This window comes from Carya illinoinensis, chromosome 2 (assembly GCF_018687715.1).
Source record: "Carya illinoinensis cultivar Pawnee chromosome 2, C.illinoinensisPawnee_v1, whole genome shotgun sequence".
In the NCBI taxonomy this organism is placed as follows: domain Eukaryota; kingdom Viridiplantae; phylum Streptophyta; class Magnoliopsida; order Fagales; family Juglandaceae; genus Carya; species Carya illinoinensis.
In genome coordinates this window covers 31200926-31210363 of record NC_056753.1, presented here as the reverse complement: position 1 = coordinate 31210363, position 9438 = coordinate 31200926, and the positions used below count along the sequence as shown (strand labels likewise).

Below are 9438 nucleotides of genomic sequence, written 5' to 3'. Positions count from 1 at the left end.
ATTTTGGAAAGTTTAACCGAGATTAATTAAGTGAAGGAATTGATCAGAGCTTAGTGATCGACAAGAGTCGTACGTTGCAATAAAAGGTTCGGGTTCGGCCCCATTAATAAATGTACTGTCGAGCCTACATGTAGACAAAAAGTTAGAGGTCCAATGGATCATCAACGTTGTAACATTACTGAATGCATGCAAGGCGCTAATTAATAGCCTTTTATGTCAAAGCTAACCATTTACTCTGTATATATATATATATGCAAGTCAATAGACAAATAAAAAGCCTATTATAATATCACACATCAGCTAATTTAGTCGAGAATGACAACATTAGGATAAAGAATGGCATTTATATATCCTTTTAGTAATATATCATGATAAGTTAAAATATCTCTTTTTTGTTAGATGGTACATGTTTTTTAATTCTAGTTTATTTAGGTGAAGAAATGGGCTTTTGGATCTAATGTCCAGAGTTTCTAAGTTTTAAAATGTGAGAGAAATAGAGATATGAATTAATTTTATAATATATATCTTCTATATATATAAAAGTGTCTATAAAATAGAATATTATTGTTTTAACGAAAAATCTTATTTTTTTGTTAATTTTATTGTTCCCGTTAAGCAGTTAAACTAATTTTGCCATTAATGAGCATCAAAAGCCTCTTGCATCACACATGACTCCACCGCACTCCAACATCCGAGAAGAACCAACAAATACACAATGGGAAGCAAGAAACAGGTACTGCAAAGAAACCATAACCAGTAAACCAACATAAACGGAATAGAACCAACATAAAGAGAACAAACAATACCTTCGAACGGAGAATTGAGAGGAACAGAGAAATACATAACTAGAACATGAGGGAGCTTCCTTCAATACAGCGTGCTAGAAGGGAAAAGTACAACTAAAAAAAAAAAAACTTTGAACTTGCTCACACAATCTTCAAGAGAATTTTTCTATTCATAAAAAGATAGAAATCCATAGTTCTCCTAGCAGCATGAAGCCCATCATATGCAAGATATGAAGGGAAAAATAGCTCATCTTTAAGAACTGCGTGGTCCCAAGAGTTTGGCTCCCTAGAAAAACGACTGGCTACACGATCTAGAAGCTCAATTGATGGGATTGTCAGAATGTAGTGGCCCGATCGAGTGCAGAGGCTGAATATAGAGCTATTGCTTATATAGCCTGTGAAATGATGTGGGTAAGATCTCTTTTGCAAGAGATGAGCTTCATTATGTCTAGCCCCATGAGGATGTACAGTGATAATCAAGCAGCTATCTACATATCAAGTAATCCAGTGTTCCATGAAAGAACCAAGCATATCGAAGTTGATTGTCATTTCATTATGGACATGGTACTGAGTAAGCAAATTACTACTTCTTATGTGAAATCTGAGGAGCAGCTTGGGCCCTCCACCGAGTTATGAAGTCGGTGAAAGACTCAGTGGGTCCTTGCTTAACGAGTTCTAGCTTACACCTTGAAAACTTAATATATGTATTGTATGCATAGTGCGTCACAAAGGCGTTAGCCAGATCTGGCCATGTGAGAGGAGGGAGGGTGAGAATTAAAGAAGAATGAATAAAACTAGGGTTTTAAAGCTGGGGCTAAAATGGTGTCGTTTAATTGGGGGGTAGGCTTTGTTTTTTTGGCTGGGCTTCCACATGGGTTAGGATTCATTTTTTTATCTCTAAGTTTTATATTTAAAATCAAACAATCTTAAAAATTAGTTTATCTAAAAATTTTATCATAAATGATTTATAGTATTTTTTTCTTTTAAATTAATACTAATTGTTCATAAAAGCTTTAAGAGAAAATAAATTTATTCATCTATAACATTAATATTAAATTAATAGAATGGGTTAATTCATTAGTAATCATCTGATTTTTTTCCTTATATTAATGGAATTAATTTTTTTCTTTACATTTTACAGTTCAAGACGTTAGCTGAGGTCTTGTCTTGTTTCTGTTGTGAGAATATAAAACTGGGTGTTTAATTAAACATGCGGTTAGATAATTTATTAATCATTTTTATTTTGTAAAAAATCTAAACTAGGCAAACATCCCTTTGACGTTGCTCTATTACTAGTATATATATAGCAACTTATGATTTTATTGAGCATTATTAAATGCTCAATCAATGTAATTACAAATTTACAAGATTCACTTTATGTAAATATCTCTTAATTCTCCTATAAACTCTAAAATTCAGACAAATTCTAGGAAATATGAATTGTTGCTTATAATTAACAAAAAGAGAGATCAGGAAGAAAAGGATAGGAACAAATCAAAGAACATGGTTAGCCCATTAATCATGCATCAAAACAAATACCGTGAATTCTCACTATGTATTAATACAGTAGTACTGTGTATACGAATGATCACAATGTGACTGTATAAAGAATATCATATGATCTATGATATTAGTGAAAATTAGAATTAATGGGTAGAAAATTGACCAGAACGTAACAATTAATGCTAGCAAGAAGTCATGCTGCACCGTAGCATATGTAATACTCGTGTGTCGACGCGGTCAAATGTGAAAATAAGGAGAGAGCTCGAAAAACATTCCGCAACAATATGCCAACTTGTCGTGGGCAAGCAAGGCAAAGTAACATGAAATAGGGACAAAATATAGGGAAGGAGCTGGACACAGGTGGGCAAAATTACATGAAGCCAGCTGTTTGTAAGTTTGTAACTATGAGTAAAGCATGGCAGAACAGATCTCTTTTTTTTATAATAAAAAAAATATAAAAAATATAAAAACACCAAGTAAAATTAAAGGAGAAAATACCACTAAGTTTTTGCACACAAAAGTGTTGAGGCCCATGCACCTCATATTTTGGAAAGCTCTTTTTGCCAATGAAAAGGCCGAGGAGAAGAAAGTAGCAGAATTCTTCAAAATGTTCTAAGATTTAGAACCCCAAACCCACTCAGCATAAAACGTGCAAATTATTAAAAAAAAAAAATGCTAGCTAGCTGACCTCATGTAAATCTATCTGAACTGTGTCTCCAAGAACTGGAGCTTGAGCGTTTGCCTTCGTTTCCCATCCAAATCCAAATCCTCGGGGATTGGCGACTTTGGACGCATAGCCTCAAGTACTGCTGTAGAACCAAAGAAGGAGCACGATGACGATGAAAAAGAAGGAGAATGACACCAGCCCTCCATATAAAACAACTTAATTACGCTCCTCCTTGTTAAGGATAAAACAGTCATTGCACCAAATACCAGCTCACAACCATTGCAGCACCAAACATCCAGTGCAGTCACTTAAACGCGTCCTCTATACTGAATCTCTTTGTAACAAACTTTTGTATCAAATTGCATCTTTTCCATACTAGAATATTTCAGACTCTGAATAGCATACACCTATAAAAAGGCACTGTTTTGTAATACTATTTTAAGAATGAGAATATAAGAGAAGCTTTTCTTCAACTTGGTATCAGAGCACCATAGGACAAACATCCATGGTTGCTTCTCCTTCTTCTTCTTCTTCTTCTTCTTCTTCCTTCGCTCTTCCTTATCTAAATTTGTCCCATGTCATTTCACTCAAACTTAGTCCCGAAAACTAACTCTTATGGAAGGCACAACTCGTCCCTTACCTTCGTAGGCAGCGCCTCTACAAATATGTAGATGGCTCTTGTCCTCCTCCAAAACCTATACTCTCTGATTCCACCTCAAACCCAGCCTATGATTCCTGGCTTGAATATGACCAAATAGTAATGTCTATTCTTATTTCATCTCTCTCAGAACCTCTTATTGCCCAAGTGGTGGGTTGCAATACTGCTCGAAGAATCCTCCTTTTCGTCTGTTTCTCAAGCTCGTGTATTACAAACTCAGTTTCAGCTTGTCTCCCTAAAGAAGGGTTCTGATTCAATTTCTACTTACTTTTGCTGAGCTAAAACTCTGGTTGACACCATGGCAGCTGCAGGCTGTCCACTTCCACCCACTAAGTTCGTACCATACTTGCTTGCTAGTCTCAGCAGTGATTATGATGCTCTTATATCATTAGTCACTACCCATATTGAACCTATATCACCTGAAGAATTACTTGGCCATCTCTTGGCTCATGAAGCTCGTATGCTTCACCACTCAGACACTCAGGTCTTTAACAGTGAACCTTCAGCCAACTTCACTGCAAAACCTCAACCTGCCCAAAGTGGCCGAGGGGTATCGAGGGGGTAGAAACAATTCTCGTGGCAGAGGAAGTGGTCGTTCCAACTCTCAGCATGGACGAGGTAAGAATGGGAGTAACTTCTCTGCCTCCACTAATAATTCTCTGATTTGTCAGATCTGCAATCGTCACGGCGGAGTGTCACATAAACGCATCCTCTGTACTGCATCTCTTTATAACAAATTGCATCTTTTTCATACTAGAATATTCTAGACTCTGTATATCATACGCCTATAAAATGGCACTATTTTGTAATATTATTTTAAGTATGAAAATATAAGAGAAGCTTTTCTTCAACTCTCCTTAAAACCGTTAGTTTTTGTGCTAAAAGTTTGTGCATGCAATGATGTGTATTGTAATGACGGTAACGTGTTAATGGTTAATGATCATGTCGTTGGTTGGATATATACTCAGAGAGAGAGGGAGAGAGAGCGCATAGTTAAGACCTTGCGCATATGACTGTCTCGATTGCCGGTAGATGTGCAGAGAGAGAGATAGAGAGAAGACAGAGGTGTACGACACTGGAATTTGCAGAAAGACAACACGCAAAAATGATTTTTGCAGTCGGTAAATACAGTCGTCGGTGTACAATCGTTTTAAAAAAGGTGAATTAATATGAGACTTATATAATTTTTTTTTATTCATTCCGTACAACCATGTTTATAATTTTTTTATTTATTTATTCTGTATAACCATTTACATCCCGATTATATTTATCGACTGCATCTAACAAAGCCCGACAACGCGTGACTGTCTCGTAGCCCGGGGACACAAAAATGACCTAATCTTGAAGGGCAGTGATATATGCTTACTTCACTATTACTATCTATTTACTATTTATGAAAGATTTAAAATTTTATAATTTTTTTATTAATTTTTTAAATATTTTTCTAATATTTTTAATTATTAAAAAAATATATAATTTTATTAATAATGACTTCTTTAATTATAAAGTAAAATAAAAAATTTTAAAAAAATTAAATACAAAAAAAAGTAATAAATTCATAGTAAAAAGATAGTAACTCTATTATTTTCTAATCTTAAATTTAAATTCCACAAAAATCTAAAAATAAAATAACTATTTTTAATATCTATTTAACTCGATATTTTAGTATTAACATAAATATATAAAAAAGTATTGTTATGTTAAAATAATAAAAAGAATATTTGAGTATAATAAAACTTAACTAACACTAGAATTAAAATATAAAATATTTAACTCGAATGTAGCACGATTGGTTTGGACACTTGTAATTTATGGTTGAAAAACTCAAGTCCTTATATCACACTTTTTTTTATTTTTTCTATTTTTTTCTCATCACGTTTAGCTTAAGGTTAACGTGTAGAATAACTCTTATGTAAATCGTAAGAAAATGTTTGAAGTTAAAATATTTATTAAGTTTTAAAAAATGTAAGTATCACAAAATTTTAATATTTAAAAAAAATTAATATTATTTTTATTTTAAAATTTGAAAATGTTGTATTAATTTTTAAATTTTATTTTATAATTTATAAAGAAAAATATTTTAGCCATAAAACGATTATATAAAAGTAATTTTACAAACTAACATGATTTCAATTGGTTCGTCAGAATGTAAAATTAATTTTATTATATAATAGATATAATGAATCACGTTAAATCATGTCAGTTTGTAAGATTATTTTATATAATCCCTTTATGGCTGTAGCAATTCTATTAAGAAAAAAAAAATTAATTTGTTTAATAATTTCTCGACATATTTCATCTATCATACGAACCCTTAAACTAGGGATATATTATTATAAAAGATCTTTGTGCAGTGAAAGGATTTTTTGCTACTTAAATAGTAACAATCAACTGCGAATACATCTTCATTTTCACTCTTTTTTTGTCGCCATGACCATTTATGGTCAGCAATTAGGCAATTACATCTTACCATTTATGGTCACCAATCAGGCAACTATTTCTTAAGGTAATTTCTTTGACAAGTGAAGTACTCTTTGATTTCTTAATTGAATTGGATTGATTAATATAAAGAAAGAGATACAAACAACATGTGAAATTCAATCTATGCAAAAAAAAAAAAAAAAAAGGACTAAAGTTGAACTATTCAATCCAGTTAAGCAATTGAACAATATCTCTATTCATCAATCACTTCGCTTGTAGAGAGTTTAAACAGTCAGATAGAGTTAAAAGACTAAAAAAATGTGATTGTTGTACTTCAACTTGGATTTTTACAAATTTGGCCTCTGGTCGATATCTCTTGATCTGCACAATTGTGAGGAAGGATTGAATAATTTTCCCCAAAATATGCCATATAGCAGAGGGCCATACAGTGGCGGACAGCTCAATCAATTTGTCATATTTGGCAGTGGAATCGTTTATACAACTGTAATGCAGCCATGACATGCTACTCTATCTGAAGGATCTCATAGAAAATTTGCTACTTACCTGTATAATTTAATGGCATATTGGCATAGAGTCATAATTTCTAGCGAAGTACTACAGATACCATCCTGAAACTGTGTGTGAAATAATGCCCATGCTCAAAACAGAACAGCCTAATCAGAGGCATCCATATTCCACAACTTTCTCCATCTGAACTATAATAATGCAATCTTCACCAGCTTAGTCACATTTTAGAGAAAGTATACACAAAATTCAAGTGCTTGAACCAGTCAAAACCTAGCTGGCAAAATTTTCAAACCACAATTTAAGGCATATGTAATTAGTTAAACGCCTGTAACATGTGAGGTGACGCGTTTAGACTTCAGCATTTGCAGTTTTCCAATCAGAACAATACGCCACTAGCTAGACAGGTGTTTGGATTCAGAGAAAACAGAGTAAAGTTTTTAACAACAGAGAAAAAAGTTTCATATACCTGATCATAACCAGACAACTACATTAATCATTTCAACCCTTATTCCTTTTTTGGGTGTTCAGTTTGCACAAAGAAGAAACGTATACTCCCCCTTGTATGTCTCTATATTGTTCCCTTTCCATCCCAAACCTTCACGAACCGGAAAGACTAGAAATACAACTGCCAGACCTGGGAAACCCCGGAGCATGAATATTCCGGTCACCTTTCACCGGACTAGTTGGCGCAGACCTCATTCCCCTCGGAGAATCCAAACTGCGCCTAAGAATCTGTCTCATGGCAGCTATCAAATGCACCGTGGGATTCGGGGGCGGCTCCGAGGACTTGAATGTTTTACAGAAGTTGAAGTGATTCGTGATTGCTTCTTCAGTGCTAATTAGCCCTTCGGACCTCATGATCTCGTATTTTATGGCCTCGGAGCATAGACCACATATCCATTTGCCCTGGTAACGTTCCCGGATGCGCGCTATGTACGCCGGTGTGCACTCCTCGGTAAGCCCGCAGCAGTCGCATATGACGAATTCTACTTCGATTTGGGTGATGAGTTTGGTAGCTACTGCGGGTGGTTGTGTTTCCGGGGCTGATATTACCATTGGGTCGTTGATTATTGTTGCAGACATTGCCAATAACCCTGAAAATGAAGAAAAATTAGACTTCAAGCTCCAAGTACAGATGGATATACACATTTTCACCGCTTCCAAATACGAAACAACTATTAATTAGCCAAGAAAAAAAATATCAAAATATGATTTCCTTTTTCTGTTTGTTCCGCTGCAGGGGAAGAGAAATTCCTTTTTCTTTAATGTTTGCATGGTTTTCACAAAGCCGACAACTTGATTAGTTGATTATGCTTTAATATCGTTTCCTATAATGATTTCTTCCTCACTTGTACATTAATGATTCATCAGAGAAACAAAATACTCTAAAAACACAGCCAACATGTATTATGAAATTGAAAACATGTAATCGGGAATGAAATCCAACATAATCTTTTATTTTCTGGAACACACCCACGAGAAGAATATAAAGACGGGTCGATCTATACGAATATATCAAAGGGCAATAAACGAGTCCTTATTCATCAAATTTATAGAGAAAAACACAATATTCAACGGCAAATACAGAAAAGAACTTTGATAAAAAATTACCAGCAGAAGCAGAAAGAATCGAATCCCAACTCTTCTTGTTCTCGTTCGTTATCTCTTTCTACTTCTGCCAATCTGGCACTGGGTGTATATTATCTCTCTGTCTCCCACTCCCACTCTCCTTCTTCAAGCTTATCTTCGTCTGCCGAGAAAATCTCACTCATGAAAACCATTTCAAAAAGAAACGTGACAATCCAAACAAGCCCAAAAGGACTCTGGCGCTGTATGTTCTTCTCCAATGATTTTCCTAAGCAGCGCAAAGAATGCCAAAAATTTCTCTCCTTTGTTATTTGTTCACTTTTTTCTCTGCGTTTTGATAACTTCAAAAGGAACCCAAATCTTATAAGAACAAACAAACAAACATAGAGATTTCTTTCTCTTTCTCCTCCACAAAATCCTCTACTCAAAGCTAAATATGAACGAACGAAGAAAATGGTGGAGGCTTTAATGGGAGAGAGACAGGGTTCCAGAGAGACAGAGAGAGAGAGAGAGAGAGAGGGAGAGAGGGGGAATTTTTTGGGGAGAGAGAAAACCCAATGATTGAAGCTTTAAAGGAGAGGACTGCGGTAAAATCCACATCAGCAACATTTGCTGTCAGTGAATACTGGCCGTCGATCGTTGGATTGCCAGCTAAGCATCATCATATCACGACTTGGAGGGGGTCTATTCTTAGCCCATTATGTGCTGTTAGGGAGGTTTTTTCTCCCTCGTTTTTAAGGTGATTTATTGAGCAATCTTTACTCGCCACGTGTAGCCTCAAAGCGTGCGAGGTACAGCTTAGAAAGATCCCCACAAATCAGATTCTCCTAATTGGAGTTAATTCTTGTTCAGCAAGTACTCTAACAGCCTAATTAGTGTGAATTTTTTGTCGCAATCTCCTCTTTAATGTTAATAATGGTCACAATTTTTTCGGTTTTTCAAGCATCTTTCCATATTAATTCTTTTAAACAACAAAATATATTTATTTTTTCATTTTGAGTTCGATTTGGGTGCCGCGTAGCAGTGATCACGGAACTGATTCTAGATTAATTTTTTTTAATTTTTTATTCATATTTTTTTGACATTTTTAAATATTTTTAAAAAATAATAAAAAAATATATCATTACACTAATAATTACTTTCTTAATTAATAAATAAAAATAAAAATAAAAATTTAAAAATTAACGAGCAGTTAAAATGAGGAAACAAAATAAAATATAAAATAACATTATTCTTAGCATTAATTAGTTCTAGAAAGCTACAATCTCTTTTCTTTTTCTTTTTTTGGT

At 34.2% G+C, this 9438-nt stretch overlaps 1 long non-coding RNA gene across 1 annotated transcript; it reads right to left on the bottom strand.

Annotated features, from left to right (window-relative positions):
* Nucleotides 1-6969: 6969 nt before the first annotated feature.
* On the bottom strand, nt 6970-8691 carry LOC122300906. Its single transcript, XR_006240091.1, has 2 exons — nt 8174-8691; nt 6970-7656 (listed from the first exon to the last, which is right to left on the bottom strand). It is a non-coding gene; the product is annotated as an uncharacterized LOC122300906 (long non-coding RNA).
* Between the last annotated feature and the right edge of the window lie 747 nt (nt 8692-9438).